The following is a 16,994-nucleotide window of genomic DNA, read 5'->3' on the forward strand; positions in this document are numbered from 1 at the left end:
CCTTAAGAATAGAGAGGTTTGATCTTCTTGCAGTCCATGGGACTCTTAAGAGTCTCCTCCAACACCATAATTCAAAAGCATCAATTCTTCGGCGATCAGCCTTCTTTATGGCCCAGCTCTCACTTCCATATACCACTACTGGGAAAACCATAGCTTTAACCATACGGACCTTTGTTGGCAAGGTGATGTCTCTGCTTTCATTCTCTTAAGTACCTCTAACTGATGGTTTGGGTCTGAAGGGTGACATCAGCCATGGCTAATGACTTGGATGCAGCCAGAGGAATTCTAAAGTTCTTCTCTTGAATGGCTGATCTTTTTGATCAATGTGTTTGGAATCCTCATCACCATCTGGCAGAATACATTTTGAGAAATACAGTACAAGTTCAACCATCCCTGGAACTACATGAGAGCTCCTTTGTTTCTAGGCCATTCTTCTTCTGAGAAGTTGTTTGAAGATTCTTGAAAACGTTGAATGAACGAACTCATGTATCATATGCACATATTGTGCCATAACCAATGTTGTCTGTCCAGCAGCATAATCAGCAGATGGCAGAGCTTAAATGGTTGGGCCACCAAAGAACCCAATGCAACAGGTGTTCTAGCAGAAGCTTGTTGTGTAAGAGCTGATTCTTGCTGTGAAATAGCTTGCACAACAATATTTGCAAAGTTATTTGTGTTTTCCCTTATGCAATAGCTGTTTCTTGTTGTGCAATCTGTTGGACAATGCTTGATGACAACCTTGTGCAATGTTATTCTGTTAGCACAAGTTTACTGCTAAGTGACTTTAATTTAGAAGAAGAAGAAGAGTTTGGATTTGATATCCCGCCTTTCACTCCCCTTCAGGAGTCTCAAAGCGGCTAACATTCTCCTTTCCCTTCCTCCCCCACAACAAACACGCTGTGAGGTGAGTGGGGCTGAGAGACTTCAAAGAAGTGTGACTGGCCCAAGGTCACCCAGCAACTGCATGTGGAGGAGTGGAGACGCGAACCCGGTTCCCCAGATTACGAGACTACCACTCTTAACCACTACACCATACTGGCTTAGTGGTACATTGGGTACCTTGCTGTTTTGTACATGTTTATTGTTTTGATTGCAACCTGCAGGCTGTAAAGATTCAGCAAAGTTTGCAGAACTATTTTGAACTGTGGATATTGTACACATATGAACCTAGAAAAAGTGAGACCTTTCAGCCGACCACACAATAATCTGTATAAAGAAAATAATTGGTGACTTCTTTCTTACACAATGAATGGCCATTCCCAGCAGAACTGCAGGTGCCACAAACTGAACTGGAACAGAATGATCTGAAATACTTGAGCAGCAATTCTTTCCTTTCTTAGGTCTCAGTATCTAGGGCATTCTTTTAGAGATGCTGAGATCCTACGGGCTTTGGCTTTTGGCACTGTATTGTATGACAATACTTAAATGACATTTTTATTCTTGGAAAACTGCATCATTCATCCTATTCTTTCAGTTGATACATTATAGGCTTGATTTGCTGCATTCAATTGTCACACTCGGGGTTTAGGTTTAAAAAGACAGAACATGTTGTATAATTCAGGCTGTAGACATTATCAGAGTGTTACACAAATCTCAGAAGTTGTCAGGGGAAATAATGGAAAATTTTATTATTATTTTAAGGAAGAGAATAGGAGATGAGAGGCTAAAGTGCCAAACCAACAGCACTTGTAATAGCAAACTCAAGTCATGCCAACATTATTCTAGCCACAATTGGGCTACAGAGACATAGGGAGGAGTCAAGGAAATGCCAAAGTTTGCACAAAAACAAGGGATAACACCTGTAAGGTTGCAAACACACAAAAAAACCTTCCACAACAGCCCAATGAGGACTGAGCATGCTCAGAATGCCAAAGAATACTGGGAATTTAGGGGGGAAATGAAAAAAGCCCCTACCGGAAATGGAATATTTTATCATGGGAGAGGATGTGACTGAAACACTGAACAGGATCACTCCACGGTATATATATTTTTCCCTGTGCCCTTTGTCTACAGGGATGGAACTGGTGATCTTTCATAACATGGTGCCCTGTGTGAGACCAAAATTTGGTGCCCCCAAATGGATCTTCTCAATTATGGAGCTTCTCAATTTCGCACCTGCTCATGTTGGCACCCTGTGTGTTAGGGACCACCCCTAAATCTGCACTGCTTGTCTGTAATTTGTTTGCCAGCTTAGGGCAGACTGAATATAGGTGCTAGAGGGAAGGGCAGTGGTGGGGAGGACAACGAAGGAGAGAAAGAGAAGACATGAAATTACACCCCAGTTTTGTGTTGTTAGTGCTTATATGGATCTGTGTGAGAGACGACCATTGGGAGAAAGATAATCACCCCATGAAATAATATATCTCACTGACCCCTGAAGCCTTTTCTCTGATGTAGGAGGTGTGCGCACCAAGTGAGGGAAAAGTAAGACACAGACTTTTCCATACTTATGTATACATGTACCCAGTATATGCAATGCATCTTTAGTTGCAGAGCACATCAATTTTAAAATTAAACATATTTTTGTTTTGTTTTTGCACAGTCACTACAAATTATGCAGTTCTCATTCTCCCCCCCTCAACACTCCCAAAAGAAAAAAAAATGACCTACTATAGGGTGCCTCGATTTCCTCCACTACAGGCAAAGACCATTTTGCACATGGGTTCCGTTCCTGGCCTGTGTGTGTGTTGGCACAGCGATCATAAGCACAATTCTGCCCTGCCCATGTTCCCACCCCTGTTTTGCCCCCCATTTCCCTCCATTCTTCCCTCTTTCTGGTCCAAAAGTACCTGCACGTTGGTAATTTGCACATGCGTAAAATGGTTGCCATCTGCACTTAAGTAAAATCACAGCCACCTGCTTAAAGAAATGACTGCAACACAGATCATGAATCGGGGGAGGATGTTAAGATTCCTGCTCCATGATTGCAGTCATGGGATTTTTGTCTTTCACATGACGGTATATGTTTTGACTCCACAGAGTGGGATGTGACGGAGACAGGATGTTTGTGTTACTGTGTTCCGTGACGTGGGACTGTTGTCCTTTGTTCTTTTTCTCTTTGCTGTCTGATGCTAGAGAGAGAGGGAGCCATGTTGCAGTGCTCCAGTGTATGTTTATATGTAAATAAAGTAGATTAGCCAAAATGCTGAGTTGCTGAGGTCTGTCACGCAAGGTGCACAAACTCTGCGAATCTCTGAGTGTGCCGGTGTCAGTTGGCATTGGTCACTGTGATGTTCGGGCAGAAGAAAGCTTATGAAGCTCCCGAACAGTCGATCAGGAGGGGGAGAACATGCCAGTCGGGCATGTGTCTCTGCCAGGGTCTTACTCGAGTATAAGCTGAACTCCTGACAACAATGACAATATTAGTTTTAATTGCTGAGTCAATCAGAATTGGATATTTGATTACAGATGGCTTTACTGGAAACACTATGCACTTAAAGCAGGTCTGGTGTGAATTTTTCAGACATGTAAGAGGACAGGGGAAGTAGAAACTTTATAATTTCTGATAAAAAGTTTCAGTATTTTGTCACACTCCAGAAAAAGAAGCTTACAGCGATGAGAAGCTTGCAGATGCATAACCTTTGATAGTGCCGCAGAAGCAAGGGAAAGATGCAAGGGAACCTTTCTTCTTGGAATCTGAGGTCATCTGATAATAGTCAGGCCATTTTGACTCACTGAGGTTTGCTGCTGTTGCTGCTGCTGTAGGCAACAAGTTGGCTAGCTCTTTGCAGAAAATGAGAGGGGGAGCAAAACCCTGACGATTTTCACACAGGGGAAAGAGAATCTCTTGCTTGCTGGTGCGCTGTGCCTCATCACCAATACCCTTTTCTTCTCTCTAGGGTGCCAACTTTACTTGGTGGCTGAGGACACAGTGCAGGATGGCCCCAGCACTCATTTTTATTAGTCTTAAGTCAATGGCTGTAGCAGATGGACTCTCTTTTGACCTCCTGACAGCTAAGTCGCTGCTGCTTACCAGGAAAGAGAAGAGAAGCAGCGAGTCGGCAGGGAGGTTGGCATGGTGCGAATGCACTGGCAGGAGGCTGCATAGGCTCTGCAGGTGTATTTGAACTGCAACATCCTCTGCACTGCTCTGCCCACTCCTTCCTGGTAAATTGCAGTGATTCAGCTGTTGGGAGGTCAGGTGAGCATTGCTGTCCCATTCTGGTATCTGCTACTGCTCAGGAGGCATCAAAAAATTGGCTTGGACACTAATTCTATTTATTTTATTTCTTGCATTTGTTTCCTGTCAGATTAGCTAGCAGTAGGCTCTTAAGCCATCATTTGTTGAAATCTACAGCATTTCAGTTATCTGTATTCATGGCTAGAGCCTTAATATGAGCCTCTTGAGAGCCTAAAATTGGAAGCAGTGAAGGAAGATTCCTTCACTGTGTGGCTCCCAGGGAGAAACTCAATTAAGCCAATTTGTAGCCAGAATGGCTACCAAAGAAAAACACCAATGGACTCTGGGAAGTGGGCAACCCTTTTTCTGTCAAGGGCCGCATTCCCTCAAGAGTAATCTGTCAGGGGCCACATTCTGGCATTGGTCAGAGCCAGAACTTATGAAGGACAGTGCGAGAGAGAATGGTATGATGGATTAACTAATCTGGACTCAAGACCACCGTGGTTCAATTTTCATCATTGCTACCTCAGATAAAATCCTCAACCCTGCGCAGGACTACTCAAAACTAAGCCCATCTGGGTTTGATAGGGTCACTGTCAAAGAAGAAAAATAAGAAGGAAATTAAGAGAAGGCAGGAACTAATGGGTTGGAGGAATGGGGCAGTATCAGGTGGTGTTGAGGCTGCATAAAATGAGGTTGACCCCCTCAGGGCTACAGGTTGTCCACTTATGTTGTAAAACACTAAGCACATTGGAGAGCCAGTGTGGTGAAGTGGTTAAGAGCGGTGGACTTGTAATCTGGTGAACCGGGTTCACTTCCCCGCTCCTCCACATGCAGCTGCTGGGTGACCTTCGGCTAGTCACACTTCTTTGAAGTCTCTCAGCCTCACTCACCTCACAGAGTGTTTGTTGTGGGGGAGGAAGGGAAAAGGAGATTGTTATCCGCTTTGAGACTCCTTAGGGTAGTGATAAAGTGGGATATCAGATCCAAACTGGTGCAGTATAATCAATTTATTTACTAACAGCAGAAATGCAGTGAGAAGCTCATGCTGATCACAGGAGGGCATGAAACTGGTTGTTGAGGTTTCAAAGTAACCCTGAGATTTATTGAAAGTGAAAGGAGAAATAGGTCAGGATGACCTTGAACTTTCAAGGAAGTGCTAACTTAGATGTGATGAAGACCCGGGAGGCTTTCCCCACACCACATCAAATCTGACCTTTCATCCTCGTCGTCTGTTGTTGCATTACACAAGTGCATTTCCTGAGAAATTCATGTCAAAAAAAATATTTCCAATGTCGGTTGTCCATGACATATTGGGCTGAGAATGGCAAGCCTTGTTTTGGCTAACTAGAGTACCTTTCACACAAGATAACAATCATTTTAGAATAGAATACAGTATCATTTTAGCACAATGCCTTGTGGGGAGTCATACTGATTCTGAATAATGTGCACATCTGGGCAAATTATTTCAAAATCGTTTACAGAAAAGAAACTGCAGCCTATTGGCAAAAGCTGGACATATATGTCTTCACTTGTTGCTGGAAAGTTACTGCTCTAAGCACCAGGTGATCTTCTGTAGGTGGAGAAATCCTAAGGGTGGGACAGCTGAAATGTTCTTTCCCCAAGTTGTCTGCTGTCTCCATGCTGGGTTGTTGTTGTTTAGTCGTTTAGTCGTGTCTGACTCTTCAGGACCCCATGGATCAGAGCATGCCAGGCACTCCTGTCTTCCACTGCCTCCCGCAGTTTGGTCAAACTCATGCTGGTAGCTTCGAAAACACTGTCCAACCATCTCGTCCTCTGTCGTCCCCTTCTCCTTGTGCCCTCCATCTTTCCCAACATCAGGGTCTTTTCCAGGGAGTCTTCTCTTCTCGTGAGGTGGCCAAAGTATTGGAGCCTCAGCTTCAGGATCTGTCCTTCCAGTGAGCACTCAGCGCTGATTTCCTTCAGAATGGATAGGTTTGATCTTCTTGCAGTCCATGGGACTCTCAAGAGTCTCCTCCAGCACCATAATTCAAAAGCATCAATTCTTCAGCGATCAGCCTTCTTTATGGTCCAGCTCTCACTTCCATACATCACTACTGGGAAAACCATAGCTTTAACTATATGGACCTTTGTTGGCAAGGTGATGTTTCTATTTTTTAAGATGCTGTCTAGATTTGTCATTGCTTTTCTCCCAAGAAGCAGGCGTCTTTTAATTTCGTAGCTGCTGTCACCATCTGCAGTGATCATGGAGCCCAAGGAAGTAAAATCTCTCACTGCCTCCATTTCTTCCCCTTCTATTTGCCAGGAGGTGATGGGCGCAGTGGCCATGATCTTCGTTTTTTTGATGTTGAGCTTCAGACCATATTTTGCGCTCTCCTCTTTCACCCTCATTAAAAGGTCATAGGGTAGCAATAACAAATAATGTTAGTCAGAAGAAAAAAAGAAAAAGAGAGGCTTTTTGGGTTGCTATCTTGAAACACAGAGATTCCATGTGTCTAGGATTTCCCATCAACCTTATTGAATGGTACATGGAGCCACAACCACACAGTATTTTAGTGAATGAGGGTGTTTTTGCTCACATGGCTGGGATGCAATTTTTGTTTCTTTCCCCTTTTTTGCCAAAAAGAAATTCAGTAAAAGCACTATTCTTTCACCAGATGAGTTTTGCATCTAGCTGTCAATGAGCCTCCTGAATGGAAGGCTTCAAAGCTATGTGGTTGCTTTCAGTGGAACATGTTGCATTAAAAGACTTGTTCTGCCTTTCTAGGTGTCATCCTGCTCAACTTGTAAATAAAAATACAGGAAGGCAGCATAAATCTCCCGTATGTGCTAGGATACCACCCCTAATAAAAGATGCACTGATATTTTCTTTTTTTTAAAATTTTCATTTTATTTTCAACATTCTACCATCTGGGAACATGGCAAACATGAATGACTATATAACATGTAGGATAGCTGAAAAGCATGTTATTGTAAGTATGAGCACTGTATAGTCTTGCATAATACCAAGCCAGAGTGCTGAGCAGAAATTGTTATTGTCTTCTTAAGCCAAATTGTCTTGAAGAAGCTGGTAAGAAGACCTGCATGGAGATTTAGAAAACATTGATAAGGCTTGGATGTGTGTGGTGTTGTTGTTTTTTTTAAAAAAAGAAATACAATTTGAATTTCCACTATATTTTCTATTTAATGTATTTCTCTATCTTCCACTGCCTTTCCAACCGTGGGACATAAACTGCATATCCTTGGCAGAGTAAAACAACAACAGGAATGTGTGCATTCACATAGATCCATTAAGACACCCTGTTAAAAGTGATCCAAACAGAGTTTTCAATCTGCTTTTTCATTTTCATTGGAAATAGTTTTCAAAACTGGGAGCCATCTTTCTAATGATGCATAGAATGATGAATCTCTTTAATTTTAGTTTTCTTCCATTGCTGATGAAACAGGGAAGTCTCTCTCTCTCTCACACACACACAGCTTGTATTCCATTAGTCTTGCCAATTGATAAAATAAATTCAGTATACTTACCACAAGCTAATAAATTAATTGATCATACCCAAACCACACCATTCTCCTTACCCAAGTGAGGTGACTGTGCCCCTGAAGGACCAGGTGCGCAGCCTGGGAGTCATTTTGGACTCGCAGCTGTCCATGGAGGCACAGGTCAATTCTGTGTCCAGGGCAGCTGTTTACCAGCTCCATCTGGTATGCAGGCTGAGACCCTATGTGCCTGCGGACTGCCTCGCCAGAGTGGTGCATGCTCTGGTTATATTTTGCTTGGAGTACTGCAATGTGCTCTATGTGGGGCTACCTTTGAAGGTGACCCAGAAACTACAACTAATCCAGAATGCGGCAGCTAGACTGGTGACTGGGAGTGCCCGCCGAGACCACATAACACCGGTCTTGAAAGACCTACATTGGCTCCCAGTACGTTTCTGAGCACAATTCAAAGTGGTGCTGACCTTTAAAGCCCTAAACGGCCTTGGCCCAGTATACCTGAAGGAGCGTCTCCACCCCATCGTTCTGCCCGGACACTGAGGTCCAGCACCGAGGGCCTTCGGGTGGTTCCCTCGCTGCTAGAAGCCAAGTTACAGGGAACCAGGCAGAGGGCCTTCTTGGTAGTGGTGCCCGCCCTGTGGAATGCCCTCCCACCAGATGAAAGAGAAGAACAACTACCAGACTTTTAGAAGACATCTGAAGGCAGCCCTGTTTAGGGAAGCTTTAAATGTTTGATGCATTACTGTATTTTAATATTTTGTTGGAAGCCGCCCAGAGTGTCTGGGGAAGCCCAGCCAGATGGGCGGGGTATAAATAAATTATTATTATTATTATTATTATTATTATTATTATTATCATCATCATCATCATCATTATCAGACTACTGTTTCAAGGCTGGTTGACGGCTCACCATTGACTTTATTTCTATCTGAACATATGTATAGAGTAGCTAGGTGTTGCTTGGTTTTTGAAGCAAGTTTCTGATGTGGCCGCAGGGAAAGATTTCTGCTGGCAGAGTTTAGGTCTTTAGGCTCCTAGAGAAGGAGTTAGCACCCAAGAACTGTCAGGGCTGGGCTGAGGGCAGCAGCCTGAGCTGAGGTAGGAGTCAGGAGGAACTAGAGGACAAATCCAGTACAGTGGAGCCTTGGGTTATGTTGCCTCCGGCTTACATCACCCTCAGCTTGAGACTGGGGCAAACCCAGAAGTACCGGAATGGGTTAGTTCTGGGTTTGTGCCATTCGTGCATGCGCAGAAGCAACGCTTTGGGTTGCATCATTTTTGGGTTGTGGCAGGTCTTCTGGAACAGATCCCCGCCGTAACCTGAGGTTCCACTGTAGTTAGGACCACAGAGACAATTGGGGCAAAGAACCAGGAGACAGGATCAAGTTGTTCTTACAGATACTCAACAGGAACTCATGAGGCAAGACAGCTTGAATTTCAGAACCTTGGATAGCTCCAAGTGAACAACTCTCGAGCACTGCTGGAGCTCCATGTACTCCGGTGGTGTCCAAACTTTTTTCAAAGAGGGCCAGATTTGATGAAGTGAAGGACCGTGAGGGCCAACCAAAGTTGCTGAGGTTTTTTTTAGGATTTTACCCCAGGAAATAAACTGCCATGGGGGCCGGATTAAACTGACCGGCGGGCCGAATTAGGGCCCCAAAACGGACTTTGGAAATGCCTAATGTACTCTCTGTGGCCCTGACATGAAGGTGAGTGCTTGACATGTGCTCTGTAGCTTCTCACTTGGTGCACTCCCTCCACCATTGAGCAGGTGAAGAGCAGGGGGGACTTTGTTCCTCAAGCAAATTGGACACATGGATCTGTGCAGGTCCATGAGCATCAGTTCAGTGTTAGGAACCCAGGTCGGCCATCCATCTGGCACTATAGCAAACCTGACTTGCTCATCCTCCTCTACCTCTGAGTCTTGATAATGGCTAGATGGTGGAAGGGAGATAACTAAATTGGAATGGCAGGTGAAGTTATTTGAATATAATTCCTCATAGCAATCCCACCTGATCACTACAGTTGGCTACCCTGACACCACCCAATTTCAGCCTCGATCAACCCCAGTTTGGTTCCTACCACTCACAAAAGACCAGCATACCCCCTGTGGAACAACATTTACCCAGGTGGAACAACATTTACCCAGATTCCAAAGGTCCCTCAGCTGGACTCCTGGCAAAGAGGCTTGTTCTGCCACTGCTGTATCTTTCGGCAGCAATTAAACTGAAGGCAATGCTGATGTACCCATAAGTAAGCAATCCTACTGGACTGTGATCATTCCCTCTGGCATTTCCAGCAGAATAAATAAAGCAGAAGGCAAGCTTCAAATCTGATTTGGAGATTAATTTCCAACTGTATTGTTGATAAGGTTGTAAGAGGATAGTTTCCTAGGGGCATATGAATGTGTTATGTGAAAGCCCAGATGGGAAGGCTACAAAGAAAACATGATACCTGAGCCTCCTCATCTCTTTTGTAAGAACTGTTGTTAATACACAGCAGCATATGGGAATCTTGTAGCACAATCAATTGCATGATATTCAAGATTCAGCATTGTTGGCCTCTCTGTATTCATTCTGCTATTTCTTTGCAGGAATTTATTCCGGTAGCACTCTAAGTATACAGTGGTACCTCGGGTTACATACGCTTCAGGTTACATACGCTTCAGGTTACAGACTCCGCTAACCCAGAAATATTACCTCGGGTTAAGAACTTTGCTTCAGGATGAGAACAGAAATCGTGCTCTGGCAGTGCAGCAGCAGCAGGAGGCCCCATTAGCTAAAGTGGTGCTTCAGGTTAAGAACAGTTTCAGGTTAAGAACGAACCTCTGGAACGAATTAAGTACTTAACCTGAGGTACCACTGTAACAACAACCCAGAGTTCGCCTCTCTTGAAACATTCAGCAAGCATGTTGACGTATCAGCTTCATTCAAGGTCAAAATGGCAAGAAGCAGAAGCAATTTTTTATCTAGCCATAAGCCTGGATTTTCAATGAATATTGGATAATTTTGTGTGGACACAAGTTATAAACCCAGCACTGGGAATGCAGTGAGTTCACAGTAAACAAGAGTGTAAACACAGTCATAGCTGAATATACTGCACGGGAATTGGCAGTAGTGGCTCATGCCTCAATAATCTATTAGTGCACAAAAATCCTTTGCAAAGCTCTGCCCATGTATATACACTCCGCTGGCTGTAACCCAGATAAAGCCAATTTGAATACCACATTGTCGCCTGCTACTCACAAACGCCGAACCACAAAAACGTCGGCAGAAGTTGTGTCTATAGCAAACTGCTTTAAAAAAAATATCAAAAAAAAAGTAAGGTAAAGAAAAGAAAGATTAAACAGTACAACATCTAAATCAATTTGCAACCTAAGTAACTACACACTGAGACTAGAGGGGAAAAAAACTCCAACAATCAGGTATGTAATAATAGAACCGATTTGTTCTACCAAGCTGTCAGGTAGTTAGTGGACAATTCATGTTAAATTAGAGAACAGAGACCCTGCAGTGAGACATTTTATAAGAAGTTTTACTTACCCATATATTCCCAAAGTACTAATATGCATAACCATATATGTCTGCAGCACATTGCTTGGGGGTAATCATTATGCTGTCTGTTTCTTTTTAGAACTGTTTCATTGCCAACTATAATAGCTGTTCTGTAAATGCCAACGATTCCTTCCCATCCCCCACAATGTCTTATATTTCGTAAATATCTTGAACTCCAGCACACTTGGCTTAACAGAAGCTTTATAACTTCCCCCTCCAGAATTGAAAGGCCATAAATGCACACTTTCCCGGTGACTGACACTTTTGTAACAGCTCTGTCGCTCACCAGGTAGTTAATTCTGATTAGCTAAGTCAAGGCACTCGGAAATTCATCTGTTTTCGCTTCCCTTGGCTCCTGTTCATATGCGTTCTGAAGAATTCTTGATGCTGCCTTTTCTTTAATGCCAGTAAATTGTCCGATTTCAGCCAAGCCAAGTGTCATTCAGGGCCAGCCTATCCGTTAGGCAGGTTGAGGAAACTCATCGCAGGCAGCAGATTTTTATTAAAACAGGGGTGGATAGCAGTTCCGCCGCTACCTGGAGAAGTCCGGCGTCATGGACAGCCTCACCAAAGTCCTGGTGGCCTTATACGAAGAACCGGAGAAACCCAGCTGTGCCTAGGACTTTATGAAACATCATTTAAGAGCTACTGCTCCAGAAAATCCTGAAGTGGAAGCCTTTCTGTAGCCTTTCATACCTTTCCCATTGGTTGGGTGTGCGTTGCTCCCGAGAGGGGAGGAAGGAGTCAAGAGACACCGAGGTTTGGTTCAGAGAAAGAGTCTTTATTTCTGCTCTCCGGAGCAGCAGAAAGGCACTGTGTGAATCGGTTCACAGCAAGCACAAAAGAAAGAGAAATTGCATACAGTATATATCCTCTCCAAGCCCCCTCTCCCCCTTCCCCAGGAATCCAGCCTCGTGAGCCTGTACACGTAAGTTGACATCCTAGAGCATCCTTGAGCATGAACAGATATCCCTGTTCCTGTGTGTTTATCTTGGGTCAAGAAGGTCACCCAGCTATAGGGTACTCCTGGCGCCATCTCTGGGAGAGGGGGGCTGACAGGCCTGACAGGCAAGGTCTGTGGTCAGGACCTACAAGATAAGACCCGGATCTTCCATCCCGTCTCCACTCGGAACTGACAAGGCCATCCGTCATTAAGCCTTCATGGATTGATAAGGGAGATGGCTATGTTTGTACAGCTGGGTTCAATGCTTATACACTGGCTCAAGTTAATGGACTTTAGCTAATGGATCCTTGCAGAGGGGATTCGGGAGTTATTGGGGCCTGATTTGGGTAGCTCTGTGCAAGCAGGTTTTAGACTTGGTTAACCTGTTCCTTCACTTCACTTGGAAGTGGCAGTGATGAAAGAGAAATACAAAGCCATGTTGGAAGAAAATAAGAAACTAAAAGCAAAGCTCGCTCAGTATGAACCACCTCAAGAAGAGAAGCGTGGGGAATAAGACCCTTTTGTATTACTTGAATAAAAGATCCTGAAGCACACACACAAAAAAGTTTAAACAGGGGTGGATAACTTTTTATGCCCCAAGCGACCCAGAGAATCAGGCAGAGGCTGGCGAACACCCTAGATATGAGGATTTAACAGAAGCAGGAACAGAAATGGCGCAGGCAACCGACACTTCATTAGACAGCGTAGGTGACCTGCCTTCCTCTCAAATGAGGAGGTTTTTAAGGATACGAGAGCAGCATGTGCAGAGAAAATTGTCCAAGAGAAGACTCCGTTGGAGCAGGTGTTGCTGGGAAAGAGGGAAGGAGGAGCAGTCAGAGTGAGCAACTCATCTTGTCTGTTATCGCAGAGACTGAATAAATCTTACTTAAAAGCTTTCTTGTTTCCTCCTGGCTCCTCGAATCGCTAGGGAGGGGAGGGGAGGGATTCCTCAGGCCTGACATCACCCATGCATGAAAGAATTGCAAAATGTTAATTACCTTATTTCAATTATTTTTATTTTTCCCAGAGGGCCAATTTATATTTTTCTTCAGCAGGTACCAACATACCTTGGGCAGTCTTTGATTACATCAATGCTTAAGATATGTTTCCTGCATACAGTGACAGCTCTGTCTGTCAGCAGTGCAGTAGAAAGAGAATGTTGCTGCAAGGCAAAAATGGTTTAAACAAGCAAACAAATATGCTTTAATTCTCCTCTTCCTCCTCCATGTCTCACATACAGTATCTTGTAGTATTTCAAATCTTGTAGGGAACTGAACCTGCGTTCTCCACCTCACATCCCCATCATAAAAACATAACAAGATCCCTGATGGATGAAACAAAGGGTGCATTTAGATCAGTATCCTATTTCCAACTTTAGCCAGCCTGATTCTTCACAGCTGTGGGTTCCATATATTACTATGTGTAAAACAGGACTTCCTTCTGTTCATTTCGAACTTGCTCTAGACCACTTTTATTGGGTAATCCTGAGTTCTGTTATTTTGAAACTGGGTAATAAATCCCCTCATGATTCTCCTCCATACCATATGTAATTTTCTGGACTTATTTTTGGTCATCTTTTTTCACTAAAAAGGAAAGCTCCACATTTTAGCCCTTTCCCCCCATAAAGTATATCCTTCTCTGATCCTTTGATCTTATTACTTTCCTCCCTGAAACTTTTCCAGTGCCACCATTTTCTTTTTGAGATGATATACATGGTTATTCCAAATACAGCCTTCACATATATTTATTAATAATTTTCCACGAACAGACTTCAGAGTAATGGATGTCAGCACCTATAAGGACACCGAGAGACCCTTTAAAGTTGTTAGGTAAAGGTAAAGGGACCCCTGACCATTAGGTCCAGTCATGGCCGACTCTGGGGTTGCGGCACTCATCTCGCTTTACTGGCCGAGGGAGCCGGCGTACAGCTTCCAGGTCATGTGGCCAGCATGACTAAGCCACTTCTGACGAACCAGAGCAGCGCACGGAAACGCCTTTTACCTTCCCGCCAGAGCGGTACCTATTTATCTACTTGCACTTTGACGTGCTTTCGAACTGCTAGGTTGGCAGGAGCTGGGACCAAGCAACAGGAGCTCACCCCGTTGTGGGGATTTGAATCTGATCGGGAAGTCCTAGGCTCTGTGGTTTAACCCACAGCACCACCCGTGTCCGATGTCAAATCCCCAGTTATTCATGAAGCTCATTGGATGATTTTGAGCTAATCACCATGTCTCAGACTAACCTCTCAGAGTTGCTGTGTTGCTAACATGCATGCCACCCAGAGCTCCGTGGAAGAAAAGCAGGATAAAATGTGATAAAGTATTCTTAATAAATAACTCAGACGGGTTCTGTTGTAAAACACATCCTCATTTCAAAATGTACGAAATGTTCACGCCTCACCAACTGCGTCTTCTTTGATCCAATTTGGACCTTTGTATCTGGATGGCTTACAACTAATTGATGAAGGGTGACAGGTATTAGGTAAGCTGTCACTTATTTTCCGCCAAAGAAGATTATAAAGATGGGCATAGTAATATGGTTGTCAGTCATTTTGTCATCTTAAATGTGACTGTTGCTGACAGGCTCATAAACAGCCCAGACTGGAATCCATGTTAGAATGTCAAAATGCAAATTAGTATGCTAAGAAGGGCTCTGTTTCTTATTCAGGTCTTCTGGACTTTAACCAGCCATTGCAGCTACAAAAATTTCTTCCATCAATCACCACAATCTGAGTTTTTCAGCAGTTGGGCTAAATTCATATCCCCAGCAATCTTCCTATGTAGGTTCTAAGACCGATATTAATTGGAACAGCATACTTGCTGTCAATCAAATATCCGTCGAAAGATATTTGAAACTGTTTGAGGCAAGGCTATTTTAAAAATCCAAATTACAATGTTTGCACTGAACACCTAAGGCATCTGGGAAAAAGGCTTGTCTCAAAAAATCTCACCAGAATCTGAGGAGGTAAAGAACTAGAATAGGATAGGAAGAGAGCTTCACACGCCAGCTGTATAACAGGGGTTGTTCCTCAAATTACAGTAAAGGTAAAGGGACCCCTGACCATTAGGTCCAGTCGTGGCCGACTCTGGGGTTGCAGCGCTCATCTCAGTCTCTGGGTAGGTTCATATGGAAAGAGGTGGTCCTTGAGTTACTGCGGTCCTGAGCCGTTTAAGGCTTTAGAATGATGGCATGGAAAACAACAGCAATGGGAATCTACTATCTTTGACTGGTGTTGAGATACTGAGGAGGCCTCTTGTAGTCATGCCCTGCACTTTGACTTGAACAGAAACCCCAAACTCAACCAGTGTTGGGTGAAATGACCCCTTTGTGATTTGGAGTTACATCACCAAGAAAAATGTTCCCATTGGCCCCAGTGGGAAGTTCCCACCCCCCTTAAGCTATCTGATCACTGGGATCAATTTTTAGTTCTGATCACATTGGGAAGGGAAGAGATAAAAACTCCCCTCCATGCATAATGCATTCCCAATAGGAATCACCCCTCTGTAAAATACATGTGCAATGTGTAGTCGGGGCCTGATTTATGAGTCCAGTGGTATATTCTTGAACAAACATTCCTATGTTATCAATTTCAGAAACAGCCAAATTTTTCGTGCATATGCACCACACAAGTACAACTTTCTTCACCCGTGTGTGTCATGAACCAGGATGCACCCTTCTTTGACCAGCCAGTCTTATCACGTGTTTTGTTTGCAAACCAAGGAGACAGCAGGCATGAAGAAACCAAAAGCAGAAGTACCACATTCTTCATCAGAGAACCTAGTGTGTTGCAGCTCCTACCAGTCTCATTTTCTGTCCTTGCCGTTTACCAGGAACTGGTGCATTCTGAATGCATAGTAATTCCAACCACTCAGACCACGTGGGTGCAGGGGGGAAATGCAACAGTTTTAATTATGGACATATTACAATTTCAATGTCTCGCACTCAGAGATGATTATACATCCTTCTTGACTCGAAGGATGGACAACATAATTAGAAGTTTTGCTGGTGTCACCAGCCATACACATGGCTTCATGTAGAACCATAGAGTTAGAAGTCATCTAGTCCAATGCCCTGCAATGCAAGAATCTCAACACGCAGTCCTCCATCAAATTTGCTCAGCTTGGCAAATGTGCTAGCAGTTTTATTGCTGCACCGCTACGTTGGGCCATAGCAGGGCTGTTGCTTGAATGCAACTTGAATGCTTCCACCATCTTTCTGCTTCATCATAGCCACGGCTGCTATGGTTGCCAGCACAATGGGTTTCTTACTGACAAGATCTCTATGGCAACAGCAGAAGCAATGAAATGAGGGAAGGGCAAGAATATTCAAACTGTTCCCTAGGGAGTCACCTTCATGTGATGACACTTTAGAGAGAAACTGTGATGGCCTGGGATTCAGACTTGGAGGCTGAACCTGAGGGATCCCAGCCTGCACAGAATTCCCCGCCTCCAGAACCAGCTGAGCCGGGGCTGGGGCATGAGCCTGAAGGGTCCTCACCTGTGCAGGATCCTCAGGTGCAGGCACCAGCTGAGTCTGCTCTGGCTCCTGAGGTGATGGAGGACCCATTGCCTGCAGGTGCTCCACTCTCAGCCCCGTCAGGGGAAGGTGAGGTTGCCTCTGGGTCCAGTAACCCTCCAGCCTCTCCTGATCTGCAGAGGCTCAGGGCAGAGAGGCAGAGGGAACTAAGTTCCTGCAGGAGGAGTGCTCGCCTCCAGGCCAGGAGAGGTGAGTCACCAGAGGATCGGGGTCACCCAATGCCTCAGGGCAGATAAAATCCGGCCAGCCCCAATCCCAATGTTGTGGGAGCAACATTGTTGGTTGCTAGTTCCTGCCTGAACCCTGTCCTGCTTTTCTGCCAGAGCTCCTGACCCGCCCTGGCTCCCTTCTTGCATGCCTG

The sequence above is a fragment of the Podarcis vaucheri genome, assembly GCF_965113315.1.
Source record: "Podarcis vaucheri genome assembly, chromosome: 9".
Classification (NCBI taxonomy): domain Eukaryota; kingdom Metazoa; phylum Chordata; class Lepidosauria; order Squamata; family Lacertidae; genus Podarcis; species Podarcis vaucheri.